Source organism: Mus caroli, chromosome 11, assembly GCF_900094665.2.
Source record: "Mus caroli chromosome 11, CAROLI_EIJ_v1.1, whole genome shotgun sequence".
Lineage (NCBI taxonomy): Eukaryota > Metazoa > Chordata > Mammalia > Rodentia > Muridae > Mus > Mus caroli.
The window spans coordinates 16,460,453-16,475,603 of record NC_034580.1 but is presented as its reverse complement, the minus strand read 5'-3'; the positions used below and the strand labels follow the sequence as shown (position 1 = coordinate 16,475,603).

Genomic DNA, 15,151 nt, shown 5'->3' with positions numbered 1-15,151 from the left:
ACACACACACACACACACACACACACACACACACTCACACACCTTTTTAAAGAGTTCCACTGCTACTTTTACTGAACTTGCATTAATCTATAGACTATTTATTGTGTGTACAGGGGCCTATTTAAAAAATATTATATTACCCCTTCAGCAAAAGTTATTCATATTTATGTATCCTATAGGATTATTGTTAAGATGCCCTTCTAAGGTAATTTAAATTTTAATTGACTAGGACTGTTAAAATCAAGTTTTCAAAGTGATCCTTACTAATCTACAGGAAACTACCCAACTGTGAGCTTGGGCTACACTTGACCACGCTGCTGTGTCCTGCCTGTGCTAACAGCTAGTACTCTAGGAGACAGAAGGTATCAGGTTCCACAGGAAAGAGAAAAAAAAACAAAACAAAAAAACAAAAAAAAACAAAACCAAGCAGCCAAAGCAGGTTTGTACATAGCACAATGAGGTCCATTTAAGAGAGTCTGGGCTTAAAATGACAAATCACACTTCTCAAAGATGTCTTCAAAGTACACAGAAATTCAGACCTCCAGCCAGGGGAGAGAGGTCAGGGCTGGACAAGATAGTGAAATGATATGTATCAGGTAAGAGTTGAAAATGATCTTTATGGGCACAGCTGATGCCAGGATTAATTGAAAACAAAAGTTTCCTCCTCCAACATCTGCTGTGCGAAACAGAAAGACGTTTAAACTGCCTGGTGGTGTCATGTTACAGTTACAGAACCCAGACCCCTTAAATGTACTTTCCCAAAAAGAATTTCAGGAGACCAGGGTGGGGTCTCCCGACTGCAGCTCCGGTTACCCCATAAGTGCCCTGGGATTCAAGTGAAGGGGGAAAAAAAAAACCTCCCAATGATCAAGAGTGAGGCAGGAAAAGGGTGGAGGAAAGAGGAAATGCTGAACTACAAGGTCATGGTCAGGAAACCAATTTGGCAAGGCATATGGAAAAGCAAGGCATATAGAATCAAGAACCACATGCAGAGATGCACAGCCCAAAGCCAGCTTTGTCTCCAGTAGCAGTCCTCGAACGACAGGGTGAAGGCCAGCGCCTGACATCACAGAGGAAACCACCTCACAACCCCCACACCCCAGATTTTCTTTTCTTCCAGTTATTCTTCTGCCTGACACAGAATCCAAAATGGAGTTTAGGTAAAAGGCTGTGTAGGTCCTAAGGACTATGTTACAATAAACGACAATGGTGACCATCAGCTCAGTACATAATGTCTACTTCCCTTCTCCTTCCATCCCTTTTTAACGCAGTCAAGAACAATACTTGTAATCCTTACAATGGAGTAACGTTGAGATGCAGTATGCATAGTTGGTGTCTACCTTTGTGAACGTGCTTATCACATAAACACAAGAAGTACATTTATCAAAATGTTAAAAGTAACTATCACCAAGTAGAAAAATAAAGCCTAGTTTTTAATTTAATTTTATTTTTTAACAAATTCTTCTGCACTTTTAACTTCCTGTAATGTTTTAGTTGTTGTCCCACATCTGTGAAGAGACACCATGACTTATTAAAGAATGAATTTAGCTGGGGACTTGCTTACAGTTTTAAGGGATTAGTCCACGTCATCATGGGACGGAAGCAGACAGGCATGGTGCTGGAACAGTAGCTGAGAGTTTTACATCCCCATCCAAAGGCAGAGACATAGAGAGACTCTGGGCCTAGCATGGGCTTTTGAAAAGTCAAAACCCAACTCCAGTGATACACCTCCTCCAACAAGTCCACACCTTCTCCAATAAGGCCACACCTCCTCCAGCAAGGCCACACCTCCTCCAGCAAGGCCACACCTCCTCCAACAAGGCCACACCTCCTAATCCTTCCCAAACAGTCCTACTAACTGGTGACCAAGCATTCAAACATATGAGCATACAGGGGACATTCTCACTCATACTACTATATATAATGAGTATATAATGAAGTGATAATAAAGAAGTGTTGTAAGAAACAACACTCAAGAGAAAGGCTTCTTCCTTTCCTCTGGCGGCAGCCATCAGTGAGCCAAGATGGGTGTACTGAAATACCTCCAGGAGCTATGGAGGAAGAAGCAGTCCAACGTGATGAACTTTCTTCTGAGGGTCCACTGCTGGCAATACCGCCAGCTCTCTGCGCTGCACAGGGCTCCCCGCCCCACCCGGCCTGATAAAGCTTGAAGACTAGGGTACAAGGCTAAGCAAGGCTATGTCATTTACAGGATTTTTGTCTGCTGTGGTGGTCGCAAACGCCCAGTTCCTAAGCGTGCAACTTACGGCAAGCCTGTCCACCATGGAGTTAAACAGCTGAAATTTGCACAAAGCCTTCGGTCTGTTGCTGAGGAGAGAGCTGGGCACCATTGTGGGGCTTTGAGAGTCCTGAATTCCTACTGGGTTGGTGAAGATTACACATACATTTTTTGAGGTTATCCTCATTGATCCATTCCATAAAGCTATCAGAAGAAATCCTGACACCCAGTGGATCACCAAACCAGTCCACAAGAACAGAGAGATGCGTGGGCTGACATCTGCTGGCTGAAAGAGCCATGGCCTTGGAAAGGGCCACAAGTTCCATCACACTACTGGTGGTTCCCCCCGTGCAGCCTGGAGAAGGCGCAATATTCTCCAGAAACAACAAGAAAGAAGCAACACTCAAAATGTTAATATCAAACCAAAATAGTGATTGCTATAACATAAGATTTCAGATTACTCAGGAAGAAAAATTCTGATTAAATCTCTCAATTTTACAATTATGGGTTACATAGGATGTCTGCATACATAATCTTTTCCCTTTGAAGAATATTAAGTGGACTATCAGAAATGAGTGTAAAAATCTAGAGAAGCCAGTGTGGTAAGACAAAAGGAGATGATGAGGGGTATTCTCTCTTTCCCATGATGCAGCCAGGACAGAAGGAGCCTGGAGAATACAGGAGGCTTGAAAACAGTATCAGTCTCTCACATGATGATGCCCACAGCACCAGCGGCGGGGCTTCTTGCCAGCGCAGCCACACAGTAAGGGAAACAGGGATAAAGGCCAGCTCTTCCATGGCCTGGCCTCGCCCCATCAGAGCCCCTTAGATGTCTCGTACCTCCAGAGTCCTTACCAAGTCCCATGTCTCCTCAAACACAAAAACTTCTCTGAAGGCAAGGCTCCTGAAGGCAGCTAAGAGGGCAAATCACAGAACTGCAGTGAGGCTGCTGGAGGAATACGAAGAGTCGTCCACAGCCCTAAATGAGACAGTGCTGACAAGGCAGATAATGAGGGAACGACCCAGTCAAGGACAGCATGATACAATGCAATAATGACGAGGGGGCTCTGCAGTCTCAAGATTGAGCCCCAGATCCCCATCCTTTAGCTGTGTGACCTTGACAAGTCACTTAACTTCCCTGTGTCTTAGTTTTTTTCTCTGGGAAATAGTATCAGTGGTACAGTTCACAGGGCAGACAGGCTGTGTAGCTAAACACAATACATACTAAATACACATTTGCTGTAACTATGTGTGTACTATATAGCAAGGCATTGACATTCTATATCTTATATTATTAATAAAGTAGCCATATTATCATGCCTATCTGTAGATCAGGGCTGAAGAATCCAGCAACTTGGAGATGGTCTGGAAAGAGGAGTGCTAGAGCACAAAGCTGCCACACTGTGACTACTCTACCCCACTGGGCTGCTCCGCCCTTCCATCCATCCTTCTGTCCATCCATCCTTCTGTCCATCCTTCCCTGCTTTTTTCCTTCCTAGGAACAAGGTCTCACTCTGTAGTCCAGCCTGACCTTGACCCTGCGACAGCTCTTCTGCCTCGACCTCCCAATGTTACAGTTATAAGCGTAAGCTACCACATCCAACTTATGAATTCCAAAACACGCTAAACGTGTAAGTATGACTGAGTCAACATATTACATATTGCGAAGAAAAGAAAACTAGTAATTTTACACAGATCTAGAGCTTCAATACCAGGGATCTAAACCTGAAAATGCCGAAGAACAAAGAGGAAAATATATATGGTTTTATAAACATCATAAAGGTCATAGCTTATGTAGACAGTTACAAATTAGTGAACTGATTTTTGGTTTAAATTATGAATGTAGATACATTTTTAAGATGTTAAATTTAAGGACTAGGGCTATAGCTCAGCAGTAGAGGCCCCAGGTTCAATTCCCAGTCACGAGAAAAAGAAGCTGAATCCAGGCAATCGTACTTTGTCAATTAAGATTTTAAAAATAACACCAAAATTTTAGAAAAATAAGAAAACTTCATAGTTTCTAAGTGGGTAGCCATTAAGTGTTGAGCAGATAAAGCATTTTCAGGAAAAAAAAAAGGCCTGTGACAAACAACATAAGGATATTATACCCTTTGACTCACTAAATCCACGTGTATGAATCTATTCTAGAGAAATAACTGAATAAAAGCCAGAAGGCATATGTAGAAGACATATATGGTCATGTCTAGCATCTAAAAATAAGAAATAATACCTAAGGTTAGGGATGGCTTGATTGATTGAGTTATAAGCACAGTAGAAGTATTCATAACATTAACTTTTATTGTAGAAATGATCTTGAAATACAATAAGATGATTATTATAATTTCAAGTGCACATTCTGGGATAGAACATCATATTGGGTATGTTATATACACATATGAGTGTGTATCTACATAAAAACATACCTGAATGAAAGAAGGCAAAGGGTCAGTGGTTAGGGGCTGAGGCTGGGCGACTTCTTCAGTGCCCTCATGTCTCTCATTGTCATTGCACTGACTTTCAATCTCCCAGGGAAAGCCACCTTCCCACCCTGACCTCACCCATCACAGCCTCTACTGTCCGGTTCTGTCTAATTGATGTCACGTACAGGGCATCACTACTGGCTCTTCCCATCCTTAGCCTTCCACTGAATGAGAGTCACATAAATCACTATGCCTTCCCACAGCTGGGACTGGGGCCAGCCAGGCAACGCACACCCACACTCTTTCTTGCCTGTCTAGAGATGCCGGTCTGGCCACTGCATGCATAGACTCATGACAAAAATTCTTCCTACTTACACATAAAGCATGCTCTGTGCTCCTACATGGAACTGTTCAGACTCTCCCAAAGGGTTCCTTTCATCTGGACAATCACAAAAAGAACTGACAACGGGAAGATGAGATTTAAAGAAGAATGCAGACTGAGAAGAATCAGGAGTTACAAGCGGACTGCAATGGCAACATCTAACCTTAACTGGCTTTTTTTTGCCCTCCCCCACACACACTCCAAATGGTGATATAATCTGGCCAGCATAAATCTTGCACAGTAACGTGGTGACATTGTGAGAATAGGTAGAATGGAATAATGAGCTTTCTGTCCTATGACCCTATTCTCTCTGTCTCTCTGTCTCTGTCTCTGTCTCTGTCTCTGTCTCTCTCTCTTTAATAGTATAGAGTTTATTCAGGGCATGGGGAGGGGAGTTAAGAGGATAGCAGAGGCAGAGAAAAGCAGAGAGAAGGAGAGAGTAGAGAAATGGGGGCCCCGGCCATGGCCACGTGGAGAGGAAAGTGGGAAGGAAATTGGGAGTAAGGGGGCAAGAGAAAGGCAAGAGAGTAATAGGGTAAGAAGAGCCCTATGACCCTATTCTCATCCAGCGATCCACACACCACCTCAACTGCCACTGTCCGAGGCTCACCACCCCATCTCACCTTCACTGCCACTGTGCACAGCCCACCACACCCCCTACGCCTCCTACACAGCCACTGCCTGAGGTTCACACGAGTCGTGGTTCCCACACTCCATCCCACTCAACTTTCACATATCCTCTTTCCTTTAGGAAAAGTATGTACATAGAAGCCTGCTACCAGTCTTCTGCAGAAAGACACCTCCTCTGACTCCACTCATTATCATCCTCTTCTTCATCTGCACCAACTTGTCAAATTCCTTAGCATAAGCCTCAAGGCTCCCTTTACCTGGTCCACTTGTTTTGTTTAACCCCCTTTAAATTTAGAATCTCTCTACTCAACACTACCTAGAACCAATTACTTTTATCTCCTTGAAGTGATCCATCGTGGTGGTGGCTTTCTCTACCACATTCCTGCCTCTCTGATATGCCTCTCCCTTCTCCTTTCTATAGCCTTAGATGCTATCTGAGACAGGGTCTCACTATGTAGTCCCAGCTAGCCTTGAACTCACTATGCAGACCAAGCTGTCCTTGAACCCATGGAGGTTCACTTGTCTCTCTGCCTCCAGAATGCAGACATTAAGGGCATATATACCATTGCTGGGCCCTCTGTTTTGCATTAGTGTTTCAAGACAAAATCTTATTATGTAGCCCAGGCTGACCTTGAGCTTTCCAGTGCTGAAATTATAGGTATACTACACTAAGTCTAAGAAAATCCAGTTCAACAGGTATGTGCTTCCAAAGGACTTCCCTGCTGGCACTAACTACATGTCCTGCACTGGCATTCTATAAAATGTCTAGTTGGCCTGCTTGGTACCTTGGACATCTTATAGCCACTTGTGATTAAATATCTTTCCTTTAAAAGCTTTAACACTAGCATCTCTCCTGCATTCCTCGAAGATATTGGGAAGGCAGACCACACACATGAGGTGTTGGGGTGGGGGTGGAGTTCTATTTGTGCAGAAGTCGGAGCAGGCAAGGTCTCTGCTGACCTTCACAATAAGCTGCTCCAGCCCACACATATTTCAGAAGGTTCCCAGCCCTGACTGTTCAATAATACCACTGCTGCTGGACCTTACCAATAGAAATTCACTGGAGAAACAGAGGCAGGAGGATCAAGTTTAAGGCCTGTTTGGCTACACACTGAGTTCAAGGCTTGTCTGCTATGTGGAGCCCTATGGAGGAGGAAGAGGACGATGACTAGGAGGAGAAAATGGTTCCAACTGACAGATTAGAAGGGCCCAAACAGGAATTTGTTTTAAGCTTAATTTCTCTGGTTGATTATTAAATGTGCATTCAATGTGCACATACAGTGCTCACAAATAGTTCTTCTGGTCCTAGCAACAATGAGCACAGGGCTCATTGCAGGCAACACATCTACTTACCCCCCTCATTATAACATTTCCCAGCTCTGTATGACACTCTACAGATAGATAATCTATAGATCTCCTGAGCTCCCCACCTCAGCACACCCTTCCCCCAGCATCTACATGCTACTCTTTCCTGTGGCCTTCTCCGGGCCAGGTGCTCCTGGGAGCAGATGCAACGGGATGCTGGAAACAAGCCACTGTGTAAGAAGGATCCACACTGCAGACATCAGTAATACACTTCCTCTAGGGTTGCAATATCCTAAGAGTTATCATCTATATAGTGAAAGTTCACTGCATCCTTGTTATAGGATGATATGAGCTGAATGGTAACTCTGAGAGGTAGGTACAAAAACTCCTATTTGTAGAATGTAAACAAGACTTAATTTGGAAGTTGAAGCAACCTGTCTGAAGGTCACAGGGCTAGAAAGTGGTATATCCCCAAATTCTGTCTCATGATCTATGATTTAACCTCTTTGCTGTGAGTTAAAGTCTTGTGTTAGGCTGCACACTGTAGTGTTTATGATTATAATTTCAGCACCTAGAAAGCTGAGGCAGAAGGACTTGCTTGGAGTTAGAGGCCAACCTGGGCAGCACAGCAGGGCCTTGCCTCAAAATTAAAAAACAAAACCCAACAACAACAAAAAAGCAAAGCTTTGTAGCTCCAAACTTGTCATTCAGTTCAGTTATGCATGTCAGTTAGCATGTGGCAAGGGTCCTGAACAAGAGGGCAGGACTGCACTGTGTTAGAACACAGTCCTCTCCTGAGTCCCCCCAGTAACTGGTTCACCAAAGCTGTTTCCCTTCCTCCACACTCACTCTGATTCCCTGTGAGAGCCACAATGGCTTCCGCAGCTGCAGCCCAGGGCCTGGCTGGAAGGGGAAACTGGGGCAAGAGCCATGCCATTTGCAAAGAGGGGCTGCTTATAATTAGAGACTGCCCTATGGAAACACACAGTTAGTAGAGTCATCTAGATTTCTGTTATATTTAATTTGTGAAACACTCTGACTAAGACTGTGTGCTTACAAGTGACATCATGGCTAGAGTCGATAGAGAAAGTACTCACTGAAAGTAATCTGGATGCTGGTTGTGAAATATAGGGCCTGTACTAGCCTCAAATGTTACTTATCCATGGTTTTTCTGTTCGAGCATGAGACCTGTGGAAGCCAGAGCCAGTGTCAGGTGTGCACTCGCCACCTTGTGTTTTTATGGGAGTCAGTGTCTCCCACTAAATCTGGAACTCAACTTGGCTAGACTGGCTAGATGGTAAGTCCAGGGGTCCTCCTGTCTCTGCCTTCCTGGGGCTAGAATTTCAAATACTTCAAATATGCCCTGCCATGCCTGGCTTTTTATGCAGATGCTAGGGATTTGAACTTGGGTCCTCAAGATTACATTTTCCCCATGAAGCCAGTTTCCCCAATCTCTAACAAAAGCAATTTTTCATATTAAAACAAAACAAAACTGAGTGTGGAGCCTTATATCTGTAATACTAGCACTTTGGAAGCTGAGGCAGGAAGACTGTCATGAGTTCAAGGTCAGCCTGTGCTATATAATAAAGAAGAAAACACAAAGACCGACTACACTGACCATTTCTAAGCTGCCTAGACTCTTTCAGGGGGTACACAGTCAAGACTGTGATCACAATTCTGATGTATTACTCTTTCAAAGTTAGAACTTTGAGTAGGTAAAAGGGCTGGAGCCTCACACAAGCAAAGGCCGAAGAACCACCAAAGTACAACCTGTATGTCCATGTCAGTGACTGTCAAATGTCCAGGTAAGGACAAGTATTATTGTATTAGTCCTCCCTCCAAGCACAAACCCTAACTGTTCTGTACGGTAAACAGGAGCACACACAGCAAGCACTGGAGTCACACAGGTCCACAGGCCTGAAAAGTGCCCTGCCCCGGTCAGCTCTGAGCACAAGGTCTTCATCAGGCATGGGTCACCTCTGCTCACCAGCACAGCAGTCATACACACAGTGGTTAGTCACACTTGGAAGGAAGGCAGATAGTTTGAGTGGCAGCAATACAATTCAGGCCTACAAGTGTAAATGAGAATTTGGGACAATTTGTATTTGCCACCCTGAGCATGACACCTCAGTGGAGAAGTTAACAATGTGATTTTTTTAATGCTGTGCAATGAAAAATGTCAGCTGTGGGAAACTCTGCATAACTTACTAAATCAGTATTTTCCAAATAATCAATGGATGATATTCCCTAGTCATTCATAAGTAAAACCCCATTCAATATTCAAGAGAAGCCACACCTAATATAATAAATAATTAAGAGTCAGGGACCTCGTTTCAGGTCTTATGCTGCACCAACCTTTCAAGTTTTAATTGAGTACAAAAGAACATCCATAATTATCTGAAAAGGTTATTTAAATACTCCTCCTCCTTTTCCCAACTACATATCTGTGTGAATCCACATTTTCATCTTGTTCTTCAACCCAGAGAACTGCCTGAATAGAAAAGCGGGTATGATTATCTAGCTGTCCTCTATGAAGGAGACATTAAACAGATTTGCCATAGTAAAACGACATTGATTCTCACAGCAATGGTGGGTGGCACACACTTAATTACAGCACTCAGAGGCAAAGGCGGGTGAATCTCTGTGAGTTCCAGGCTAGCCAAGGCTACATAGTAAGATTCTATCATGAGGCAGCGGAGTGTGTGTGTGGGGGGGGGGTGTTGATTGACTATCCATTAATATTTCTGTCTTGGTAAAGCTTAGTTATTTCTTGTAAAAAACAAAACTACAAAAAAAAAAAAAAACATGTCATTTGGATGTGGCTCTGTGGTAGAGTACACACCTAATATGCTCAAAGTCCCTGGCTGGAGCTTAAGTATACCAAACAAGACAAAACGTCTTAAAACATCAACGTCTTATTTTCTTGGTGATGGTATTTTAGTTCGTTTTTCCTTAACAGGCACTGAACCCATGCTGGGCAAGCCTTTCTGTATGTTACATCCCTAGACTCACAATTTTTTAATGAAAAAATATTTACCTTTTTTATTTATTAAAATGGTAGGTAGCAGATATAATTCACGTTTGAGTTCTTTGAGGTCCACAGTAATATATTTTAAGTGTAAAATGAGATCAGAGGGCAAGAGAAACTGAAGCGTAAGGATCAACCCAGAAGAGTATGCCAGCCAACCTTTCTCCACACATGGTGAGGACACGCCCATCTGTAGTTCTTTAGATATTTTGAATTGCAAGCTGCTTATTATATGGGTACTAAATACTTCCCCCAATCTGTTTTTCAATGAATAAAAATTAATCAATACTGGTCACATTATCAATCTTTCCTGTTCTGATCAATACTTACTATGTTTGCCCAGGAAACCTTTCCCTCCTCCTAACTGCATTACTGAGACAGTCTAAACACTTCAGCTAGATCCACAGGCTCCGACTGTGAGCAGCAAGAGACTACCCGCCCTTCTGCACCCTCCTCCTTCCCTTCCTCTTCCCCCTCTTCCTCCTCTTTTCCTTCCTCTTCCTCCTCCCGCTCCCCCTCCTTCTCCCCGTCCCTGCATCCTCTGTTCCTACAGTCATGACTGCCAAGCTTGCATTTCAGTCTGTCAGTGCAGCTAAAAAAGATGGAAGGAAGGTTATGGATCCAAATGCTTCCACAGAAGATAAGCTAGAGACCCAGCCTCTTCTCACAGCACAGCTGTGGTCAGACAGGCTGCCTATCATTCTTGCTGCCATTTCAAGAAAGCTGTGCAGGAACAGAGAGCAGGCTAGGGGTTGGGGGAGGTGTATGGCACCTCTGATTCTTAATAAGTGGGGAGGGGAGGCTGGAAGCAGGACACTTGTTTTGGGCAGAGGGGATGGAAAGAACACTTGCTGCTCTTATACAGGACTGGAATTTGGTTCCCAACACCCACATGGTGACTCACAAGTGTCTGTGACTCCAGTTCTAGAAAATTCGATGCCCTCTTTTGGCCTCCTCTAAGGGCGCTCAGAACATATACATGCAGACAAAATACCCAAAACATAAAAATGAAATCTTAAAAAAAAAAGGAGTTAGAGGGTAATTTCCTCAGTAGGAAAGATGCTATCAATCACATCCACTACAGAAACTCGCAAGGACAACTGTGTCACGCATCACTCTCTGACAAGAGAGCAGCTCTTCAGAACAGTCATCTCTTCACCTCAGAAATGCCCACAACAAAATACCAGTTGACATGAGCTTAGTTTCTACCCGTAATGCCTAGCACAGGCTTTTTCAAATTACAGACCATTATCCATAAATGAGTTGTGATCAGAAGGGTAGGTTTCAATTAAAACTACTTTTAATGACCACCATGGAAGACTCTCAATGAAGACCACAAAGCCTAGAACACATTGAGTGAGTAATGATTCACAGGTTTTTTTTCTTTTCAGCCAAACTTGCCCCAATGCAAAATACACTATTTACTACAAGTCTCTGTTTAGACATCTGAAAGGCACTAAAACTTACCAAGTTGTTTTAATATATATGTAGGGAGATTCCCTCCCAGAAACCGCTTATCTACGGAAACGCCTCTCTCACTTAATAGCCATATGGTTGCAAGCACATATTGCCATGGTTTGGCAAAACTCTCACATCTCCGTAGCCTTCCTACTGCTGAGACCCTTTAATACAGCTCATGTGTGGTGACTTCATAACTGCAATGCTACTGTTATGAATCATAATGTAAGTATCTGAGATGCACGATATCTGATCTGCCACTCTCCACGGGGTCACGACCCACAGACTGAGAACCACTGCCCTAGGCCTTGATGAATGACTTACAAGGAATGGGCATTTGCCCATGTTGCTCTCAAGTTCCTTGCCCATCATTGTTTAAGTCGGTGCACAGGACATCTGAGTGACAGAACTACAGAGCAGACTGCTGGTGGCCATGTTTCCAGGCACAGAAGGAAACGGTCTGCCATAAGGAATGAAACGAACATGCGGAAAGAGGCAAAGATGAAGTTCAGGAAATATCGGCTGTACTGAGGTGGCTATGTTATTTCCCACTGTTTTAGTAACTGTCCTAATGCTGTGAAGAGACACCTTAACCAAGGCAACTCGTATACTAATTGCTTACAGTTTTAAGAGGGTTAGTTCATCATCACCCCCATCCTCACCATCACCACCATGATGGTGGTGAGCATGGCAGAACACAGGCAAACAGTAGCTCAGAGCTACATCCTGATTGGTAGACAGACAGAGACTAGGCCTCACATGGGCTTTCTGAGACCTCAAAGCTCACCTCCAGTGCCACACTTCCTCCAACAAGGCCATACCTACTAATCCTTCTAATCCTTTCAAACAGTTCTCATCCCTGGTGACTGAGCATTTAAGAATATGAGCCTATGGGACCATTCCTATTCACTCTACTCTTGTATAGGATGGAAGTCTGATTCTCAGTACCGCACTTGGTACCTCACAATCGTCTATAACTGTTCTATGGGATCTCACACTCTCTTCTGGTCTCTGCTGGCACTGCATGCTTGTGGTGCCCATATATGTAGGCAAAACACCCATACATATAAAATTAAAAATAAATCTTTAAAAAATATGGTATTGAAATGTGTGGTAGTTTGAATAAAATGGTGCCCATAGGTCCACAGGGAGTGGCACTATTAGGCGGTATGGACTTGTTGGAGTAGGTGTGGCCTTGTTAGAGGAAGTGTGTCACTGTGGGTGGGCTTTGAGGTCTTAAAAGCTCTAGTCTGGCCAGTGTGTCTTGTTCTTCCTTCTGCTGCCTGCCAATCCAGATGTAGAACTCTCAGCCCCTTCTTACACAGCCTGCCTGCCTGCTGCCATGCTTTCCACCATGATGACAATGGGCTGACCCTCTGAAACTGTAAGCCAGCCCCAATTAGATGTTGTCATTTATGAGGTTCCTTGGTCACAGTGTCTCTTCACGGCAACAGAAACCCTAACCAAATTCTGTTTTGGCCTTCACTAATAAAATGAAATAAAAGACATCTGAGGGTAACTTTGGTAAGTGAAGGCAGGAACTTTAAAGTTTCTTCAGCACAGTTCAAGTATATGTCTGCCACTTATAACAGTCTTTTTCTATCTCTACACTGACTAGAATCACACGATACAGGGCAGCCAAAGAGTAATAAATAGGGAGACCACTGTCAAAGAATAGCTGAGGTTTTATGTTTTAAGTAAACCCTAAAACACTCTGTCCAGTTCCTCAATCCTGCAGACCTGGGTGAGGGCAGGGTCCCTGGACAATACCTGGACGCTGCTGAGGTGTTTGCACAGTTGAGCATACTCTACACCAGGCCAGGCAACGGAGCACTGGTTTCTAGACTAAAGAGAAGTCCTCTTCCTCTAAGCATATACCCAGTATCCTCCATATGTCCTATTGGATGCTTGGATGAGGCTTTTCATGTTCAGATAGAACATGTCCTGCAGTATAGTGAGTGCACTGACCTTTTACACAATATTGTTGCCTCCACTCTGGAAGAATCTACCAAGAAACACAGGTTTCCTCATACTCTATCAAGCTGGTGCGCCTTGGAGACCACCCAAACCATGAGCAGCGCACCTAGAGAGGCTCCAGAACTCACTGCTCACCTGACGTTACTTCTTTAAAACGTATTCCCAGGAGTTAAAGGCTAGGATCTGAAGTGTGATTTTTCTCACTTAAAATATTGAAAGCTGGGAATGGCAGCACTCACCTGGAATCATAGTGCCCAGGAGGTAGAGGAAAGGTCAGAGGTTCAAGGCTAGGCTCTGCTGCAGAGTCAATTCCAGGAGGTGCTAGCCTAAAACTCACTAGGTGACCCAAACTAACCTCAAACTCAAGATCTTCCCGCCTCAGCTTCCCCGGTGCCAGAATTAGACCACCACACTTAGCAAAATGGGCTGCCTCCTATGTGTCTTCTGAGGCTTTCAAATGATGGAACACTTAGCACTAGGGCCACTCCCACAATATCTAAACTCAACACAGCAGGCTGCTCATGGTTCACAGGGATGCCTGCGGAAAGCTCAAGTGAAATTAGCTCCCAGGACAAGAAGTGCGGTCTCTACTAAATGACCCCTTTACAAGAAAGGATATGCATGCACCCTGGTCTAAGGGAGTGGGACCACCAGAGCCCATGTACTTAACTGTGGTATCCACACACACACACACACACACACACACACACACACTCTCAAGCACTTAAAAATAAATCAGGCTAAAGAGATGGCTCAATGCTTTGATCCCAACAACCACAGGGTAACTCACAACTGTTTATAACTCTAATTCCAGGGGATCCTACAACCTCTTCTGGCTTTTGTAAGTACCAGGCATGTATGTGGTGCACAGACAAAACACACACATAAAATAAAAATAAATGTTAAAAAAAAAACCAAACCTTCTTTCGGCCAAGGGTAGTGTGAATGAGGACCAACAGTAGAACGCTTGCCTAACAGGCCTTAGGTTCATGTCTACTGCTGAACTCAGGATCTCTGGAAGAGCAGCCAGTGCTCTTAACCGCTGAGCCATCTCTCCAGCCCCTTAAGATGATATCTTAATTAAGAATTAAAATGAACATTTTCTGTGTTCTACTGTGGATCGGACAGCATGATCATTTGCTTTACTCATTACAGTGGAAGCACCATTTGGTTCCTGACTGCAGTTATCTAACTTGGCCTCCGCCCAGAACTATTTGTTTACAATTATAACAATTGCACGCACAGCTGAAAATGTCCACTACTATAAAATGATAAACTGGGACACTTTAGGAATTGGGTTTTTCCCCCCTTTGTCTTAAAGAAAAAAACCTAAAGCTGGCTGGGATGGATCATGGCTGCTGGTCCTGTGAGCACAAATGTGGATTCTTCCACCCGTGCAAGGTGGGATCCAGCACAAAGCGCCAGGCTGCTCTTAGCTGCGTGGCCACGCCCTTCACAGCAACTCAGGCCCCGCCCCACCCGGCGCGGCGCCCCTCCCGCACTAAGCAAGCCAGCCCGCAGCAGCCGCACACTGTTCCATGGTCTCCGCAGAAATGACTCTAGCTGGCAGCTGTTACTTGCTCCTTTTCTTTGTCATTCAGAGAAAGAAGTGGAAGATGGTGTGCAGTGACTTGTGTTCTTTGTCTGGGCCGGGTTTGTGTACTTCACCTCTATTCTTTCAGCAGGCTACCAATTTACAAACTGGTAGTATC

General features: G+C 44.1%; 1 protein-coding gene and 1 pseudogene across 1 annotated transcript in view; one reads left to right on the top strand and one right to left on the bottom strand.

The window, feature by feature from the left end:
* The window catches only part of Sertad2 (SERTA domain containing 2), a 106,775-nt gene that overhangs the window by 73,251 nt on the left and 18,373 nt on the right, over positions 1 to 15,151 (bottom strand). The window lies entirely within an intron of this gene.
* Positions 2,025 to 2,683, top strand: LOC110304148 (annotated as a pseudogene).